At 43.5% G+C, this 20,026-nt stretch overlaps 1 pseudogene; it reads left to right on the forward strand.

The window, feature by feature from the left end:
* Window positions 1-7,743: 7,743 nt before the first annotated feature.
* The window catches only part of LOC147420209 (uncharacterized), a 61,149-nt pseudogene continuing 48,866 nt past the window's right edge, over window positions 7,744-20,026 (forward strand).

Here is a 20,026-nt window from a genome sequence, read left to right on the forward strand (position 1 = left end):
TGGGGCTGATGTAAAAGATGATGTGGTTGTACAAAATGTGAGGCCACAGTCACAGGTTTTGAGTGGACCACAAGAGTCCTCTTCTCGTGGCTCTGTTGAGAAACCATGGAATGGTAGACTACGTACGCAGGTTACTCCACCAACAGGTACAGGGAATGTATCACGAAAAGGAAGGAAAAGGTTGATCTTATGGCTGATGCATCATCAGGTTTTTCACATGTAGACATGGATTCAGATGGTTCTGAACAAAGTCTTGATGAGGAATTTGGAATTCCGGCTGTCAGGACACCTGGTGTAAGGAAAGTACAAGAAGATGCTAGAGGGCAAAGGAGTGACCCAGGACCGCGCAGATCTAATAGAGTCAGAAATCCAGTTCAGAAATTGACTTATGATGGGTATCTAGCGCATCACCAAGCCTACATGGCTAAGGTGATACAGGATGTGGAGCCCACATGTTTTGAGGATGCAGTTGGAAATGTGCATTGGGATGATGCAATGAATGAAGAGATGGCTGCATTGGAAGCAAATGACACATGGGAGTTGGTGCCATTGCCAAGTGGCAAGAAAGCTATTGGCTGTAAATGGGTGTATAAAACCAAGCATAAGGCTGATGGTAACATTGAGCGTCACAAGGCAAGGCTGGTCGCAAAGGGTTATGCACATACGTATGGCATAGACTATGAGGAGACCTTTGCTCCAGTGGCAAAGATGACGACTGTGAGAGCTGTCATAGCAGTGGCTGCATCTAGAGGATGGATTATGCATCAAATGGATGTAAAGAATGCCTTCTTGAATGGTGAGTTGCAAGAGGAAGTGTATATGGATCAGCCACCTGGTTATGTCGATCCAGGTTACCCAGATTATGTATGCAGACTTCTCAAAGCTTTGTATGGTTTGAAGCAGGGCTCTAGAGCATGGTATGACAGGATTGCCAAGTATCTTGTCAGTATTGGTTTTAGGAGAGCTCATGCTGATCATTCACTCTATGTACGTGAGAGTGATGTGGGGATTGTGGTCATTACCATATATGTAGATGACCTTATTATTGTTGGTGACAATGCTATGGAGATTGACCATGTGAAGGGTCTTCTCAAACAGGAGTTTGAAATGAAAGATTTGGGCGAGTTGCGCTACTTTCTTGGCATTGAGGTGATCAGGACTCCAGAGGGTGTATGGCTGTCACAGAGACAATATGCTTTGGACATGTTGTCAAAGTATGGTATGGCTGATTGTAAGCCGATTTCCATTCCCTTGGATGTGAATGCAAAGCTGAGTGCAGAGAAGGGTGATGTTGTTGAGGATGTCAATATGTACAGGAAGATGGTGGGTAGTCTAATCTACTTGACTATCACAAGGCCAGACTTGAGCTACACAGTAGGCTTGGAGAGTCAGTTCATGCAACTTCCGAGGAAGCCACATTTGGATGGAGTACGACGCACACTTAGGTATGTGCAAGGGACTCTTGACTACGCATTGTTCTATGCAGCAGATGCACCATTAGCATTGTATGGGTATACAGATGCAGATTGGGCAGGTAGCATTGTTGATAGGAGATCTACGAGTGGCTTCATGTTCTCTTTTGGGAGTGCTGCTGTTACTTGGAGCAGCAAAAAGCAGCCTACGGTTGCTTTATCGAGCACAGAGGCCGAGTACAGAGGTGTAGCAGTTGCGGCGTGCGAGGTAGCTTGGCTACGCACATTACTTGAGGACTTGGGAGTGCAGGTGGACCAGCAGATTGTCATTCATTGTGACAACCTCAGCAGCATGCAGTTGGCTAGGAACCCAGTGTTCCATGCTAGGACCAAACACATAGAGTTCCATTACCACTACGTTCGAGAGCGAGTGTTGGCGGGCGACATCGACTTGGTCTACGTCAGCACAGAGGAGCAGATAGCGGATATCTTTACCAAGGCCCTCGGAGCTGAGAAGCTTCGACGTTTCCGGACTATGCTTGGATTCTGGGACATGCAGAGCTCGAGGGGGAGTGTTGAGATGTCGAGCTCTACACCTTGAGCTGGCATCCACTATGGGTCTTGGCCGCTTACGGCATTGACTCACTAGCGCGTTAGGTGACCGACACGGAGGATCTCTGCCAGTGATTCTACAGCTGGACTACACTTATAGTGCCAGCCTAGTACGCTTCTAGCGAGTTCACACTTAGTGACCGCATGTACATATGTGCTACTTTTCAGCTTTAGCACTTAGTCATTTTGTACTCTCTTTTCTGAGAAGAAGAAGAAGAAGCTTTCCATCTCTGTGTGCTTTGTGCTTGTCTTGTGTAGCTCTCTTGCATCCTCATTCTTTACACCTCGCACGTTTCACTCCCATAGCATCCACTTCTTCTACCTTCTCTTTTCCTTTGTGCTTCTCTCGAGCTGACTCTTCTACCTTCGCCTTCCCTTTAGCCTCTAAGCTAATAACACTCACCGCTTGGTTCACCGCAGGTGGTGGGGGTAGTGGCGGAATGAGAGCTTGGGGTGGTGGTTTCTGTTGTATAGGTGGTCACAGGATTTGGATTGCTGGGATTGGTCCTGGCTGCCTTGGTGGTGGTCTTACTCTTGGTGGAGAGATCTGATTCTGTCTCCCCCCTCTATTGAAATTCTGCCTTCTTGGGTGTGGGCAGTAGTACATTCCATGGCCGTCTTCCCCGCAGTTGTAACAGTGGTATTCTGGGTTCTGCCTTCTTTGTCCTCTTCCTTGTTCTGGATATCTGCCAGATGCATGCCCTTACTGCACCAGATGCACAGATAAACTCTCTAGTTGGGTGGTGATGCGACTCAGCAGGTCTTGCTGTTCCTCTGCTGTCTCCTGTGGTTGGACTCTATGATTGGTTGTTGCGGCCACTGGGGTTGGTCGGGCCGAGCTTGTTTCCTCTAACTAGTTTACTCTTGCTTTCATGCGTAGCTTCTTGTCTTTAAGGCGGGCTACTTTGACTACCAACTCATATGTTGCAGGAAACCTTCCCTTCACCTTCTCTCTAAGCGGCGACCATAGACCAGCAATGAAACGGTCCTTCTTCAGGAAATTAGGCGCTCCTTCGCCTTCCTCCAGTGTGGCAACCCACCTCTCCCATAAGCCCACAAACTTTGACTCATAGGTGGCGTACTCCAGCAGGCCTGCCTGCTTTAATTCTGTGAATAGCTGCCATAGCTTCTCCGAGGTTGTGCCTCCACCAAACCTCTTTACAAAAGCATTCCTTAACACATCCCATGCATTCTTGGTAGCCTGGGGCAATGCATTACACCAGGACTTGGCCTCTACTTTCATCAGTAGAGGAAAAATTCTGAGTCGTGAAGCGTCGTCATCTTTGCTGGAGACGACACAAGCAATTTCAAAGTCGTCCAAAAAATTAGTGGTGAGATCCTCACCCTTCTTTCCACTGAACGTGGGGAAAGAAACACTTGCAATGGTGGTGACTCGGGAAATTACAAACCTTTTTTTTTTTTTACATCAACAGTTCTGGCTCATAGCGGTTTTTACAGGGGCAAACAGATAGGCTAAAACAGGATAAAAATAGAGACATTAAAGGAATGATGGTAATATAGTATGGGGAGAATGATAGGGTTTGGGGAATTGAGTATTTCTCCTAGTACTGCCGCACCGAATAGGTAAACGATCTTCTGTTGGTAGAAGACTTTCCTATCTACATAGACATTCACATGCATATGCTGCAGGAATCTAAACGGGAATGCCGTCAGCCCGTTTTCCATCATGCGCAAAGGGTGAAATACTTACTTATACTCTTACCGTGCCAGTGTTGATGAGTCGGCACATCCACAAGAGGTCGTCACCTTTCATGGGCTCTACCCTTCCTTCGTTGCTTAGCACGTACGGGGTGATGGTGACGCGTCTGACCACTCCCAGTCTCGTGGCTAACAGCAATTGTAGGTAATTTCCGTAATCGGCATGTTGCATGAATTCTACTCCATTCAGCTGCAGCTCATCTCCAGCCCACTGGGTCTGTCCCGTGGTAGAGAGCTTCTTGAGGATAAGTTGTATAGGGAGGGGAGGAAGGTCCTCCACTCGCTTCCCAAAACAGTGAGAGCAGTAGCCGAACCACTCTTCTCTAGGACATGGGAATCTTTTCACCACTTCTTCTTCTGGATTGTTGAAGTGGATTGGTAGCACTCGCATGCGTCGTGCAAATCGATAGGCGACCTTCTGCCGCTTAGCTTCGGATGACTTCTTCTTTGACAAAGTGGGTACAACCCGGCTCTCTGAGCTTGAAGGACTTGCTTGGATAGATGCCTCTCCCTTCGGGGTCATGTGTTTCCAAGCTAGCCTATCTTCTCTTTGCCCTTGGCTCAAGAAGCCCCTTTAGGCCACTTTGGGGTTTTATCTTTGACTGCAGTTTCTTTAGGGAAAAGAGGCCTCACCGTCTGTTTTCCTTCCTTGACATGAATGACCTTCTTGTGATGAATGTCAATGTAGAAGACTTCAGCCCTTCCGATGCCTTTGTTGCTGGCACTCATTGACCATGTGCCTTGGTTGACAACAGTGATGGCACCTCACTAATCTCCCACCTGATGCTTTCGATTTATAGTTAGAACGAGCGACAGGAGATGGAGAATTTACCTCTTGAATGTTGATGACACTGCAGCCTGGCACTAGCACCTCAATGAAGTCGGTTAGGGCCTCCTTCGTCTCTTCTTCTTCCATCCTTCAGTTAGAAAATTCCTTTAGCCACTCATCCATGATTGATAGTGGGCGTCACTTTCAGCATTGTAAACTGAAGGGTCTTAGAAAAGCCCTCGTTAGTGGGGGCACCAAATGACGGACGCAAAGCGGACCCCGAAACCCAACGGCCTCTAAAACGCTTGGGGCCGAATGGCTCGCCTCGAGACTGCCACGGTAAAGCGAACAGGGGGCACCACCTAGCTTTGAGCGGCTAGGACGCAAAGCCCACGATGATATGAACACCGCAAGCCTACACACCGAGAGAGAGGAAATGAGAATAAGAGAGAGAGAGAGAGAGAGAGAGAGAGAGAGAGAGAGAGAGAGAGAGAGAGAGAGAGAGAGAGCACTTGCAATTGATGAAAACAACCTAGGAGGTGTGAGGGTGAGTTATTTATGCAATATTTACAAGGTGGCATGCCGTGGTGGTAGAGAGGTAGGGTGAGGAGATGGTGCAACCTACTTGGTGCGTTCTCTAGGGCGACTCAATGACTGTGAATACTCATTGCCAAGAGCGTGCATACATGTGTGCATCGACCATTGGAGTCGAGAGATGGGTGTGGTTCCCTTCGCATGATGCAATTTCCAAGGAAAACCCAATACACAAGACCCCCTCCCCGTGATGGTGATGGTGTCAATCCCACCTACTACACTCTACCCAATGCTTGGTTCCACATAAGTTGCCCCCCTCGATAGTGACCTCTCAATGCCAATTTATAGGTGTTGGCTGCTTGGATTATGGTAATCCCAGTGTGGTTAGGGTAATCTTAATCGGGGAGACAAAGCAAGTGGTGGGCCCGGTGTGGTTGACCCTTGCTTTGTTTTGGGGAGGGTTATTAAAAGATGGGAATCTCTAGGTGGGCCTTTGTCACCATCACCTAGAGAGAGGATATTTACAAAATGAAAATTTACAATGGCTCGGGTGAAAATTGAAGATAATGGTAAAATAACCTAAAAATTACTGGGATGGCGTCGTGGTTGCGTGTTGTCGACAAATGGCGTGCTGCTGGTGCGTTGGTGTCGAGCGTACTTCTTTTGGGGCATGCCTTCGGCGCATTTTGTGTTTTTGTTGTTGGCGGCGCGTGCTTTGGATCCTTCTTCTTTCGTTTGTTGATGTCGTAGCCTTTTTCTTCGTATTGCGGTGCGGTGCGTATATGCATGTGTGTATGTATTTGTGCATGAGATAGGTGTGTGTGTGTGTTTTGTATAGGCATGTGTGTGCGAGAACGTGCGTGGGAAGGGGGCTATCTATATATATATATATACATATATATAATGTATATATATAATTTTTTATATTTTTTCTTCTTCTGCGGATGGCTGGCGACATCCTTCTTCTACGCAAGGCGGAAAGGGAGGGGGGGGGGGGGGGGGGGGGTAGAATAGGGTGTGTGTGTGTGGGTGGGTGGGTGAGTGTGTGTGTGTATGTGTGTGTGTGTTGGCGTATTTTCTATTGCCCGCGAGGGTGTGTGTGTGTCTGTGTATCGAATGCGACATCCAGCGCTTGGGGAGAGAGAGGGTGAGAGGGTGTGGGGATATGAGCTGCGGTGCATAGGGCTTGGGGAGAGAGAGAGAGAGAGGGAGGGGGGTGTTGTGGGGTGTGTGTGTGTGAGTGAGAGGGAGTGTGTGTGTGAGTGTGGGACTGCAGTGTTGTCCGCGCGAGAGAGAGAGAGAGCTTTGGCGTGGCCTGCCGGTATCCGGATGAGAGAGAGAGAGAGAGCGAGAGATGAGAGAGAGAGAGAGAGAGGAGGAGAGAGAGAGAGGAGAGAGAGAGAGAGAGAGAGAGAGGAGAGAGAGAGAGAGAGAGAGAAGGAGAGAGAGAGAGAGAGAGAGAGAGAGAGAGAGAGAGAGAGAGAGAGAGACTCGGCGTGAGAGTGAGAGTGAGGGAGAGGGGGGGGGGGGGGGGGGGGGGGTGTGTTGTCTTGCATGGGAGCTTGAGGACGAAGGGAAACTAAGTCAATGGGGGGTGTTTAAGGGAATATATCCGCGGGCCAAAGAGGGGGGGGGGGGAATGAGGCCGAAGGGGGGTGTGAATGAGCCGAACGAGGGTGAGGCGAGCGGGGTGGGGAAGAGGGAGGAGGGGTCGAGGGAGGGAATATTGGCGGGCCAAAAGGGGGAGGGGGGAATGAGGGTAGAGGGTAATGGGTGAGGGGTGATTCGGGTAAGTGTAAGAGTGAGGGGGGGGGGGGGGGGGGGGGGGTTCTCACGCGGCTCACACCGAGGGAGCATGAGAGAGGGGTTGGGGTTTTCTTTTTTGAATTTCTCCCATGCCGGGGAGGGTAAATTGGGGGGAGAGAGATATTAGGGAATGGGGTATGTTGGGGAAAATGGGGAAGAGAGTGTGAGGGTTTTATCTGATGCCCGTAGGGCGGGGGGGGGAAAAATAACTTACGGTGTGGGGTACTGAGAGTGGGGGGGGGGGGGGGGGGGGGGGGGGGTGAAATGAGTTTTTTTTTCCTTTTTTTTTCTTTGATTTCCGAAAGTCGGCTATCAGTGTCAAAGTAGGTATATTTCTATTTCTTAATCTCCTTGAGTTGTGGGACCAGTGTACCAAAGGTAGAGCCATGTAGGCAAATGTACCAAAGGCTGTTGACCTGAGGGATGGTAGCTAACAGTTGCAACCATATATATGTAGGATGGGATGTATTGTAGTGATGGGTTGTTATTGAGTCATTAGTCACACTAGTCACTTTCTGTCAGGTATGGTACTGGCCCCAGAGTAAGTCTTGAGTCAGTGGTAAATAAGTTTTGTTTGGTTTTGACAGGTTTACCCTATGGCATTGAAACCGCCTTGATTTATGCAAAAATCTAAGGTATTTACCCTATGTTTAGTTTTTAACAGAAGGTCAAGTGTTAAACCTAAGAGAGTATCTAGCTATCTAACTCCTAAGTATTACCTCTCTCTCTCTCTCTCTCTCTCTCTCTCTCTCTCTCAAATCATAGCATTTATACATTATAACTGTTATGTCTTTTTTGCACTTATAGTACTTTATAAAAGATTTGATAATTCTAAACAGAGTTTTGATTATGCTATTGATTTTTTTTTAAAAGAGGTTTAAGATTTTTCTCATGGCTTCCAAACGCTCCATGAAAAAACGAGAAGCAAATTGTTTAGGGGGGATGACTCTACGGTCTGGGGCTATTCAAGGAAGGCAAGTTATACTTGAGGATGGTTCCTCAAGGATTCTACCAATGAGTCCGCCAAAGAAGTCTGTGAAGAGAAGAAATCAATGTGTGTATGTTGATGATGAAGTGTGGTCCTTGGACAGGTCTATAGATGGGGCTTCTAATAGCAATGCTATCACTCCAAATACTATTGGTCCATATTTTGCTCCCACCCCACAAAATACCCACACAGACCAATAACCAAGACGAAGAAGACGACTTTTTAAAGCATAACAGGGTTTTTGGGGAGAATGTGTCTCTTGGGTTGATGAATGAAGTCATAAGTCAATTTCATATTAAAAGAAAATCAGAGCCCCCTTTTGTTCCCTTCTGGAGATTAATAGCTACAGATGTTGTTCGATGTGCAATTTTGGATGCACCTTGGTTGACATCCACGTTCGATAGGGTTGGCTATGTCTCTTCAATGGGTTCCTTTACTATTTCACTTAAAGGACGACATGGAGAAATCAAACATCTGATAGAAGATACGATTGAGAAGTGGGATCCAATATGGCAAAGACTTAATGCAGAATTTGAAAAAAATCTTGTGGGTGATTGGGTAGATCTTCGTGGAAAACTTTTTTTTGTTTGGGATGGTAACCACAGGTTGAAAACTTGGATGAGACAAGAAGGCAAGTGCTTCTTTGCTTATTGTGTTTGAGTTTAGATATACATTGCTGCACTTGAAAATTCAATACACCTTGGGAGTGCTCTCACTGTCCATGGTGGTTGGAGTATCCCCTAGGGTGTTATCCCAAAGAGTGATCAAGAGATTCATGCTTGTAAGTGAACCTCAATCTCTTGTATAAACTAATATAATTTGTTTAAAATTGAATTTTGTTGACCTTTTTTTTGGTGAACTTTTGTATGGAAAGGTTTTTTGAAAGAGAGTCCCATCTCTAATGACGGTGTAATAGCACCCCAAGCTACACACATTGAGCCATTCACCAAGCCATCTTCGCGTGGAAGGAAAGGTAAAAAAAGTATCGAAAAACCCTCCCAATGTGTGCGTGCAGATTCTGATGATGAGGAGGAGAGCTTTCCAGTTTCTCTTCCGCCAAAAGGATCCACCCTAGCATCAAAGTCTTGCTTCTCTGAGACTATTATGAGTCGTTGACCACATTAGAGGATGCCAACAAAACGCACCACAGGTAAATGTTCTTTGCTTGTTTATTTGCTTTATATTACTCTAATTATTGCTTGCATTAACCGTTGACACTCCTACGGTTTTCTAAGCATTCTTTGAGATTCTAAGCAATGAAAATTTCATTCTCATGTTTAGGAGAGGAGTTTATTACATGTGTGGATGCTTTGTTGTTGGATGTGGAAGCAATTGATGACCTAGCATGGCATAGGTAAGACTTACATATTTATCTAAAAAGTTAACTTACCATAATTTACTCTTACCATGATCCTTTGGTTTGTGTTAATATTGAAGTGGTTCAAGAAAACACCAATCTATGATGGACGTGAGTATTCATTGAAGGGGGAAATCTCCCAATATGTGGCAAGGTTGATCTTTGCACACTTCCCTACATCCATGCTAGTTGATGATATTCACAATAACACTATAGGTGAGCTTTTTTTATGGCTTCGTTTTTGTTATACAATGCATATATGTTATGATGTAATTTTTCATTTTAACTTGAGTGTGTAGGTAATGTAAAGGTTTTTCTTGAGTGGAACCACTTTTCCACTGCCTTGGCGAGTGGTGTTGAGGGCGAGCTTTTTGAAATGGGGCCTCTAAACCCAAACCAATGGGCCTACCCTCACAAAATGTTCGTAAAGAGGTACGCACACTACTTGGGGCACCACCTTCTTTTGGGAGTGGAGAAGGAAACCAATCAAAATGACACTTGCAGTCACCCACTCAAGCAACACACTTTGAAAACCCCCTTACTCTATATACACTTTGGACACTTGAACACCATCAACGATTATGCAACCCAATGCCGTGCATCAAAATGAAATATGCAATTTGTGGAATAGCATTCACCTTCTCCCCATAAAAATACACATAATACATCCAAACTCTTCCTCTCTCAAGCACTCATCAAAAAATCATGCACACAAGACTTGCCTCTCAAACACACAAGAGAATCACTTACATCAAACTAACACACTTTGCATAGAGAGCTCATCTCCATCTATGCAATGCCGTGACACAAATAAAATCACCATGAGAGGTAGCCACATGCATATGTAATGAAGCAAAAGAGAGTTGGAGTGAGAAATTTCTTTAGACCAATTGAATAAGTGTGGAGAAACAAACCAATGGTAAATTGAGAATAGAACACTTACTTGATTTCTCGCACACCTTTTAAGGGGAGGACCGACGCTTGCTAACCATCACGAATTGCGACACTTGAAAGTTTTGAAGATGATTTCATGATCATTAACATAACCATGAGAGAGATCATGATGTATTTACAAGGTATTGAGGTGCTACAAATTATTTATTGGGTTGATGGAGTAAGAGATTGTAGAATGGAAAGAGTGGAGAATAGAGTTGCACTTCCTCCAAAGAGGAAGGTTAGGAGGGAGGATGTGAAAGAGGGAGAGTTGGGGTTTTCTCTACTATTGATCAAGAAACAACATGAAGTTGAAAATATAGGTGTGTGTGTCCTTGAGTCTCTCCAAGGGGGGCTATTTATAGTTGTGTAGGAGTGGGATTATGCTACACTTAATTAGAGTAAGTGATTAGACCTAATTAAGTGTCCTTTGACCACTCATTGAATATTGGACATAAAAGGGACTATTTATTCACCAAAAATATCATTTTAGACCGTGAAGGCTCCATAGGGGTGCATAATGTAGGTGGGCCCCACCATGAGGCCCTACGGGTGGCTCCTGTGAGGTATCTCAACTTGTCTGTCTTGGCATTTAGAAAGCATCTTTAGGTTGGTCCTATCACATGCAAGTGACCTTGAACACTCATTGCTCTTCTAGAAGATGAGTAGGGGAAAAATAAGATCTCACTCTCTTGATTTACTTGATTTACAGTTCCCTTTTGCTGCGAATCTGATAGATTTACACTATTTTGACCATAACTTTTTACCTGTAGCTCGGAATGACATGCTTCAAAAGGCAAAATTGACCTTCTCAACATGTTTGATATGAATTTGGACTATTCTTCACGCCCATGCACCAAGGAATTCGGTTTGGAAGGTCCACACTAGGCTAGGGAACCTTTTGCTTCAAAGTCTTCTTGTATGGGCCCTTTGCTTGTATGCATCCAAGGGGAATCATGGTTTTTCAAAAGGCTATGATGCTTAAACAAATAGAGGAGGGCCCAATATTATTTTCTTGTGAAAAGAATGTACAATTGGATTCTTTTTTAAAGGAGAGAAACTATATGTATATTCTTAAGAGATATTGGGCCACCTATGTAGGGGGCATAGAAGACTTGTAGAGAGGGACCATAATCTTTGGTAAAGACAAGTGGAGAGTTGATTTCCATGGGAATTTATCTATAAGGGGTGGAAGATGGATATATTATTTTTCTACTACTAATTCACAAGAGTTAAGAAAATTTGGGGGTATATAGTTGGTTATTGTATGCTTATTCTATTTACAAAGCAAAAAAGAAAAGGGTGGTAATATAAATATATGACTAAGGTGACATTTTTGGGAAGAGTATAATGTATGTGTCGCCACAAAGGTTAAACGAAGAGGGAGAATTTACTCTAGATAACTTAATAGCATAGAAAAATATATACACATATGAGGAAGAGGACGTTGAGTAGGCTGACAAATGTTGCAAAAAGATGGTTACCATTTTATGCCACTCATATTAGCCCTCCCCCAAGCCTAGAGATATTCATATCTTTAGGAGGATGGTGTTGCTTCATTTCTTCTTTTTTTCTCTTTTTTTTTGTCATTTTTCATTTTCCACCTTTTTTTTTTTTTTCAATAGGAGGAGTGTCATGCACTCTTTTACTCCATTAGACGTGCTTTTCATTACCTCAATCCCATAAATCGGAGATGGGAGGGTTGCCTTGGGTATGTTCAGATTCCAAGTCTGGTTCTTCTTTGCACATCAAAGCTTTAAAAATAGGTGGAGAATTTGCCAAGCCGAAGGGAGCCATGCCAATTTGGAGCTTAGACGATGTAGGCAGATGACTGCCTATCAACGGATTGATACGTTGAAAGTAGGGCTTTAATCTCCATCCATTGACTCTGGTCTTGTGGAGTTTTCCTGATAAATCTGCTAATCTATAACTACCATTCTCAAACTTTGTTTTTATCATGAAAGGTCCCTCCCATCTTTGCAAAAACTTTTTGTCAAGTCAAGTATCAAGTCGGTTATCATAGCGAAGAACCAACATACCTTCCTTCAATCCTTCCCCCTTGAGCTTCTTGTTGATTTTATCCCTTTGGCTTGTCGCTTTGGTGATGTAGTGATCAATGGACTCTTCTCTATCTAGCTCAAGTCGTTGGAGATCTAAGATCCTTTCATGTAGAACCTCCTTTGGTTTTTTTGCCACTCTTGCAAGAACGCGCAAGCTTGAGAGCTCTACCTCAATGGGGAGAAGTGCTTCCTGTCCATAAACTAGATGAAAAGGGGTGAATTGGGTAGATACCTTGAAAGATGTCCTATACGCCCAAAGAGCAACCGTCAAATGGCGATCCCAATCATTAGGCCGGTCCACAACCTGGTCCACAACCTGTTTAGAAATGATCTTACATATCATTCCATTCACTTTTTCCACCAATCCATTGCATTGAGGATAGTAGGGTGTGGAATGCAGGTGTTTCACTTTTAACCTCCTCAAGAGATCATTCAGAAGGTCAGCCCTAAAACCCGGGCCTCGATCTGATAAGATTTCTAGGGGTGTTTCAAACCTAGTACAAATATGATCAAAAATAAACTTTGATACCTCTTCAGCTGTGATTCGGGTTGTGCTTGTTGCTTCCGCCCATCGTGTCATGTAGTCAACACCCATGATGATGAAAACCTTCCCTGTAGAAGTACGAGGTAGGGGACCTATTGCATCCACACCCCACTTTTCAAAAGGGCCATAAGATATTATTGGGACTCGAGGCTCATATGTTAGTCGTCTATCCCCAGCAATTTGGCATGGCTTACATGCTTTACACCAATATTGGACATCACGATGTAAGCTCCGCCAAATAAACCCCGCTTGTAAAATCTTCCTACTTGTAATATCTTGAGAAAAGTGACCACCATAGACATCATCATGACATGAAAGAAGAATTTTCTCTATCTCTTGCACACTTGGTACTCTCCTCAAGACCAAATCTTTCCCTTTGTGATATAAATCATCCCGGATCGACTGGTAAGGTGTGGCCTTCTTAACTAGTCTATGTCTTTGCACCTTGTCTAAGTGTTTGGGACATTCACCTGCTTGTAGAAAGAAGATAATGTCTTTTAGCTCCTCTTGACCTTGATATTTGGGTTCATATAGTTTCACACCTCCTACCGCCATTTGAAGCTTTTCATTTGCGAGTAAGTCTGCTTCCTTGTTATGAGTTCTCACAATGTGTTGTACCTGTGTTGCTTTAAAACCCTTCATCAAAGCTCTTACACTACTAAGCCACTCAAACAATGTACGATTTTTGCACCTCCAAGTCCCTTGGATTTGCCTGACCACTAGCAAAGAATCACCTTTTATAATAAGTCTTTGTATGCCTAATTCTTTGCATTCTTCTAACCCAAGGGTTAGAGCAGCATACTCAGCCTCATTGTTAGAGTGAACATTGGGTAGAGTGATACCTTTTCTAACCATTACCTCCTTTTGTGGGTTTACAATGAGGATCCCTCCTGCTGCTTTGTCTTGTTGGCGTTGATAGGCTCCGTCAAAGCATAAAGTATGGGCATTATCAATCTCCTTCACTTTGAACTGTTTTGAGCCTTCCTCTCTTTGTAGTCGTGATCCTTCCCTTTCTCTCACTTTGTAGGTGAGAATGTCTGCAAGTCCTGCTCTTGTGCTATCTTCTACAAGGAAAGTGTATTCAAATTCTTGGAGTTCAAGCACCCACTTTGCTATTCTAGATGAGAGGCTCATGTGTTGTACTACATATGGTAGATTGTGCTCTAAGGTGAGAAAAACAAATGGCACAGGGAGAAGATACGATCGAAACTTCCTTACCGCAAACAAGATTGCAAAGACCACTTTCTCCATTTCAATGTATCCCTTCTCGGCTGGAGTCATCACCTTGCTTGCAAAATAGATCGGCCTCATGTATGATGTTTTAGGATCTTTTTGCATCAAAACAACACCAATTGCTTCGAAACCTACACTTGGAGTGACATAGTAAGTCTCCTTTGGATCTGGTGGCATTAGGATTGGGAGAGAGCTAAGAATGCCCTTCACTTCCTCAAAACATTTTGCATGTTCCCTCCCCCATTCAAATGTAGATTGGCTTGCCAACCTATGCAAAGGGGCGATGGCTTCTGCCAGGAGATGGATGAAGCGAGACATGTACCTCACTTTGTGGTTGAAGGTCATTAGCTCCTTTGTTGTTGTTGGTGGAGATAATGACAAAAGGGCCTCTACTTTAGAGGGATCCACTTGAATTCCTTGCGAAGAAACCACATGGCCTAGCAAAACCACCTGAGATTCACCGATATGACACTTCTCTGGGTTGAGTTGTCCCCCAAATTGATGGAGCCTCTTAAGCCCCTCTTCAACCTTTTGGCAATGAAGTGATCTACAACTATAAATACAGAAATCATCCATAAAGACTCTTATAGATTTTCCAAAGAATGGCTGAAATACAAATATTGTGAATGCAAAACATCCCCAAGGTGTGATGAAGGTGGTTTTTGGTTGGTCCTCTTCTTCTATTCTAATTTGAAAATATCTTGAATACCCATCACACACAGTGTAGCATTTGTGACCTGCTACTTCATTCAAAATTTCATCTTGGAAAGGGAGAGGGAAGTGGTCCCTCTTTGTCGCAGCGTTGAGGGGTTTGTAATCCACGCAGACCCTCCACTTACCATTCTTCTTGGGAGTGACTACAATAGGTGATACCCATTCAGAGTTGGATACTGGATAGAGGAAGCCAACCTTCAAGAGTCAATTCACTTCTTGTAGGAGAGCCTTTTGTTGCACAGATCCTAGTCGCCTTAACTTTTCAGCCACGGGTTTGGTCCATGGTTTCAATTCAATTCGATGCTCTATTACATCTACACCTCTTATTTGTGAGTAGTCAGTGATAAAAAAATTGGGATACCTCCTTAACATATTGATGTAGGACCTCTTCTCCTCACAAGTAAGATCTTTTGCAAGCATCTTCTCAAATCCTTCTTCAAGGTGGTGGCATCTTTTATCCCCTCGTGTGTGATTGTCTGTTGGCTTTTCTTCTATCGGAACATCTTGAGTGTTGGCGTTGAATACAATTCCCATTACCTCCAAAGAAGACTCCTCTTCACTGGTTGATGCACTGGTTGATGCTTCCTCATCACTTGAGTAAGGACTCTCCTCCTCACTCTCTTCATCTGCCGTGGTTTCATAGTTGATATCTAGCTGCTTTCCTTCTCGCCAATCATACACCACCGGTTGACCCTTCTTAAGAATCAAACGACCACTTCCCCATTTTTGATCTGCATTCACAGCAATGAGCCAAGGCCTCCCTAGGATGATGGGATAGCCCTCCCCCTTAGCTGGCATAACATACATATCCACTCGTGCATCTATGTTACATACAAAGACTTTTACATTTTCAATGATCCCCAAACACTTCACACTTGAGTTGTTGGCTAGCCTAGCTTGACAATTAGAGGACTTTGTAATTTCAAGCCCTAACCTGTTCATTGATTTTTCCGTGATCACACACATTTGAGCTCCATCATCAACATATACATTAGACACCTTTTTACCCCTTATGTAAGCATCCACAATGGGTTCCACATCCTTTTGTAGCTTTGAGGCCACAACCTTAATGGAAAGATTTGCTTTCTTTTTTGGAATTCTTGTACCTACCAACTTTGGCCATTGCCTTCTTACTTTGGCTGATAGGTGTAGAAGTTGAGGCCATGAAATGTTTGGCTTTTGGGTTTGTAAATCCTTCAGAATGTTGTAGGGCTCTAGCTCCTTTTTCCAATGGGAAGTCGTTGATACCAATTTCCCTTCGCCTTGATCTTTTCTTCCTGCTACTTTCAGCTTCTTCCATCTTTGACTTCTTCTTCTTGTCCCTTCTGGCTGAATTTGTTCCTTCACTTCTCATGTCTTCATCCTTATCATGTGCTCTTGTGCGTTTTTCTGCCGGCATAACATCAAAGTTTAGAGTATGCTCATCTATTACCTCTTCTAGCTTGATGATGTTGACTCCTCTTTCTTCCTCCTCATGTGGGACGGGAGGTATATTTGCTAGTGGTGGTGGTCGACGAAGGATTTGTGGGCCTTGAGCTTGTTCTTGCTGCACAGTGAGAGGAGGCGGTCGGGGGGGATATATGTCTCCCGGAAGTCGCCTTGGATGTGGACAATTGTACATTCCATGGCCCATTTCATTGAAATTCCAACATCGCAACTCTTGAGCTTGTCTTCGTTGATTGCGATTCCCTTCTCTTGGTTGTCGTTGTTGAGGTAGGCCTTGTACTAGATTCAGAGTGAGGTTCTCAAGCTGTTGAGTTAGCCTTTGTAAAACCTCTTGTTGAGAGTTATCTCCTATTTGTGAAGATTGTGCAATAGGGGCTTTAATTGGTGCTTCCATGGTTTGTGAAGACTCCCTCTCACTCACTTCATTCAAACCCCTTGCTCTATGTGCTTGGAAGTGTAGTTTTCTAAACTTGATGATGGCTACCTCACGTGCTTCTTCGAAGGTGGATGGGAATTTTAGCTCTACTTTAGCCTTTAAAAGTGGATACAAGCCAACCATGAATCTCTCTTTTTTTAGAAAGTTAGGTGCACCACCATGATTTTCTAATGTAGCCTCTCACCTACCCCATAGATTGACAAAGGTTGCTTCATAAGAGGGATAGTCTTCAAGTGATACCTGCTTATGTCCAATAAGACATTTCCATAGTCCTTCAGAAGTATCACCTTGCCCAAACTTGGAGAGGAAGCTTGCTCGCAGTCTCTCCCAATTGGACTTGATTTGGGGTTGCAAGGTCTCATACCATGCTTTAGCTTCTGCTTTTAGAACCAGCGGGAAATCTCGTAGCTTTACTTCCTCTTCATCTCTCCCGGATATGAGATGTGCCATCTCCAAGTTGTCAAGAAACTCTTGCGCATCTTCCCCACTTCTTGCATAGAACGTGGGAAAAGAACTTGACATTTTGTTTAGACTTTATGAAATCTCTTTTTTTAAAAGAAACTTTTCTCTTACGGGCCGCACAAGATTATTGACACTATAAATCTGATTACATTAAAATGAAGATGTACACATCCATTGTTAATTCGTACTTTATCATAGGTAGAATAAATGGATTAATTGAAGCATTGATTTCATTGAGGGGAGTGGATCCAAATATCCTCCTTATGATAGATTGAAACCTAAACTTAGTTGCAATGATTATATGAATGGATTGCCGAGCAATAGGCCTAAAAGGTTCATTGTTTTGATCGTGATTCATGTGCTACTCCTCGTTGTTGGTTTGAAGACCTCGTTCCTTCAATGGCCATTGAGCACCCCTTCACCACTCCTTGTTCCTGCCTTTAAAACAAAATGAAAACGTGGACATCAAAAGAAGTTTCATAATTGATGATTGGCAGTATAATTGGATTGGGTGATGCCAGTATTTCTCTAAGTCTTTCTGCACCAAACATAAAAACAATGCATTGCTGGAAAAAGACTTTTCTATCTATGTGAACATTTACTCTAATGTGTTGTGCAAAATGAAATGGATAGATGGGAACTCCATTGTTCATCACTAAAAAATTTGAAGGTAACTTGGAAATATGTTCCTCCGTGGAGGCACCACTTTATGAGGGCGAGCTTTTTGAAATGGGGCCTCTAAACCCAAACCAATGGGCCTACCCTCACAAAATGTTCGTAAAGAGGTACGCACACTACTTGGGGCACCACCTTCTTTTGGGTGTGGAGAAGGAAACCAATCAAAATGACACTTGCACTCACCCACTCAAGCAACACACTTTGAAAACCCCCTTACTCTATATACACTTTGGACACTTGAACACCATCAACGATTATGCAACCCAATGCCGTGCATCAAAATGAAATATGCAATTTGTGGAATAGCATTCACCTTCTCCCCATAAAAATACACATAATACATCCAAACTCTTCCTCTCTCAAGCACTCATCAAAAAATCATGCACACAAGACTTGCCTCTCAAACACACAAGAGAATCACTTACATCAAACTAACACACTTTGCATAGAGAGCTCATCTCCATCTATGCAATGCCGTGACACAAATAAAATCACCATGAGAGGTAGCCACATGCATATGTAATGAAGCAAAAGAGAGTTGCAGTGAGAAATTTCTTTAGACCAATTGAATAAGTGTGGAGAAACAAACCAATGGTAAATTGAGAATAGAACACTTACTTGATTTCTCGCACACCTTTTAAGGGGAGGACCGACGCTTGCTAACCATCACGAATTGCGACACTTGAAAGTTTTGAAGATGATTTCATGATCATTAACATAGCCATGAGAGAGATCGTGATGTATTTACAAGTTATTGAGGTGCTACAAATGATTTATTGGGTTGATGGAGTAAGAGATTGTAGAGTGGAAAGAGTGGAGAATAAAGTTGCACTTCCTCCAAAGAGGAAGGTTAGGAGGGAGGATGTGAAAGAGGGAGAGTTGGGGTTTTCTCTACTATTGATCAAGAAACAACATGAAGTTGAAAATATAGGTGTGTGTGTCCTTGAGTCTCTCCAAGGGGGGCTATTTATAATTGTGTAGGAGTGGGATTATGCTACACTTAATTAGAGTAAGTGATTAGACCTAATTAAGTGTCCTTTGACCACTCATTGAATATTGGACATAAAAGGGACTATTTATTCACCAAAAATATCATTTTAGACCGTGAAGGCTCCATAGGGGTGCATAATGTAGGTGGGCCCCACCATGAGGCCCTACGGGTGGCTCCTGCGGGGTATCTCAACTTGTCTGTCTTGGCATTTAGAAAGCATCTTTAGGTTGGTCCTATCACATGCAAGTGACCTTGAACACTCATTGCTCTTCTAGAAGATGAGTAGGGGAAAAATAAGATCTCACTCTCTTGATTTACTTGATTTACAGTTCCCTTTTGCTGCGAATCTGACAGATTTACACTATTTTGACCATAACGTTTTACCTGTAGCTCGGAATGACATGCTTCAAAAGGCAAAATTGACCTTCTCAACATGTTTGATATGAATTTGGATTATTCTTCACGCCCATGTACCAAGGAATTTGGTTTGGAAGGTCCACACTAGGCTAGGGAACCTTTTGCTTCAAAGTCTTCTTGTATGGGCCCTTTGCTTGTATGCATCCAAGGGGAATCATGCTTTTTCAAAAAGCTATGATGCTTAAACAAATAGAGGAGGGCCCAATATTATTTGCTTGTGAAAAGAATATACAATTGGATTCTTTTTGAAAGGAGAGAAACTATATGTATATTCTTAAGAGATATTGGGCCACCTATGTAGGGGGCATAGAAGACTTGTAGAGAGGGACCATAATCTTTGGTAAAGACAAGTGGAGAGTTGATTTCCATGGGAATTTATCTATAAGGGGTGGAAGATGGATATATTATTTTTCTACTACTAATTCACAAGAGGTAAGAAAGTTTGGGGGTATATAGTTGGTTATTGTATGCTTATTCTATTTACAAAGAAAAAAAGAAAAGGGTGGTAATATAAATATATGACTAAGGTGACATTTTTGGGAAGAGTATAATGTATGTGTCGCCACAAAGGTTAAACGAAGAGAGGGAATTTACTCTAGATAACTTAATAGCATAGAAAAATATATACACATATGAGGAAGAGGACGTTGAGTAGGCTGAAAAATGTTGCAAAAAGATGGTTACCATTTTATGCCACTCAGTGTCATGGAAATTGCCAATGTTCACTTAGTAGACGAGGGTTTCTTGGTGACTTTATCTCTTGCGCAACATTTGGGGGATCTTGCCATGCAAGCTAATAGAGTTAGTTTGCAGCTCCATCGCTCGTGGACTTTGATGTGTGATGGGGGATACTTGCATCCAGAGAGTGGTGAGCAGGTGAGGTTTCCTTCTCTATGTGAAGCTTGCGCATGAAAT

This window comes from Adiantum capillus-veneris, chromosome 28 (genome assembly GCF_014529385.1).
Source record: "Adiantum capillus-veneris isolate H3 chromosome 28, ASM1452938v2, whole genome shotgun sequence".
Lineage (NCBI taxonomy): Eukaryota > Viridiplantae > Streptophyta > Polypodiopsida > Polypodiales > Pteridaceae > Adiantum > Adiantum capillus-veneris.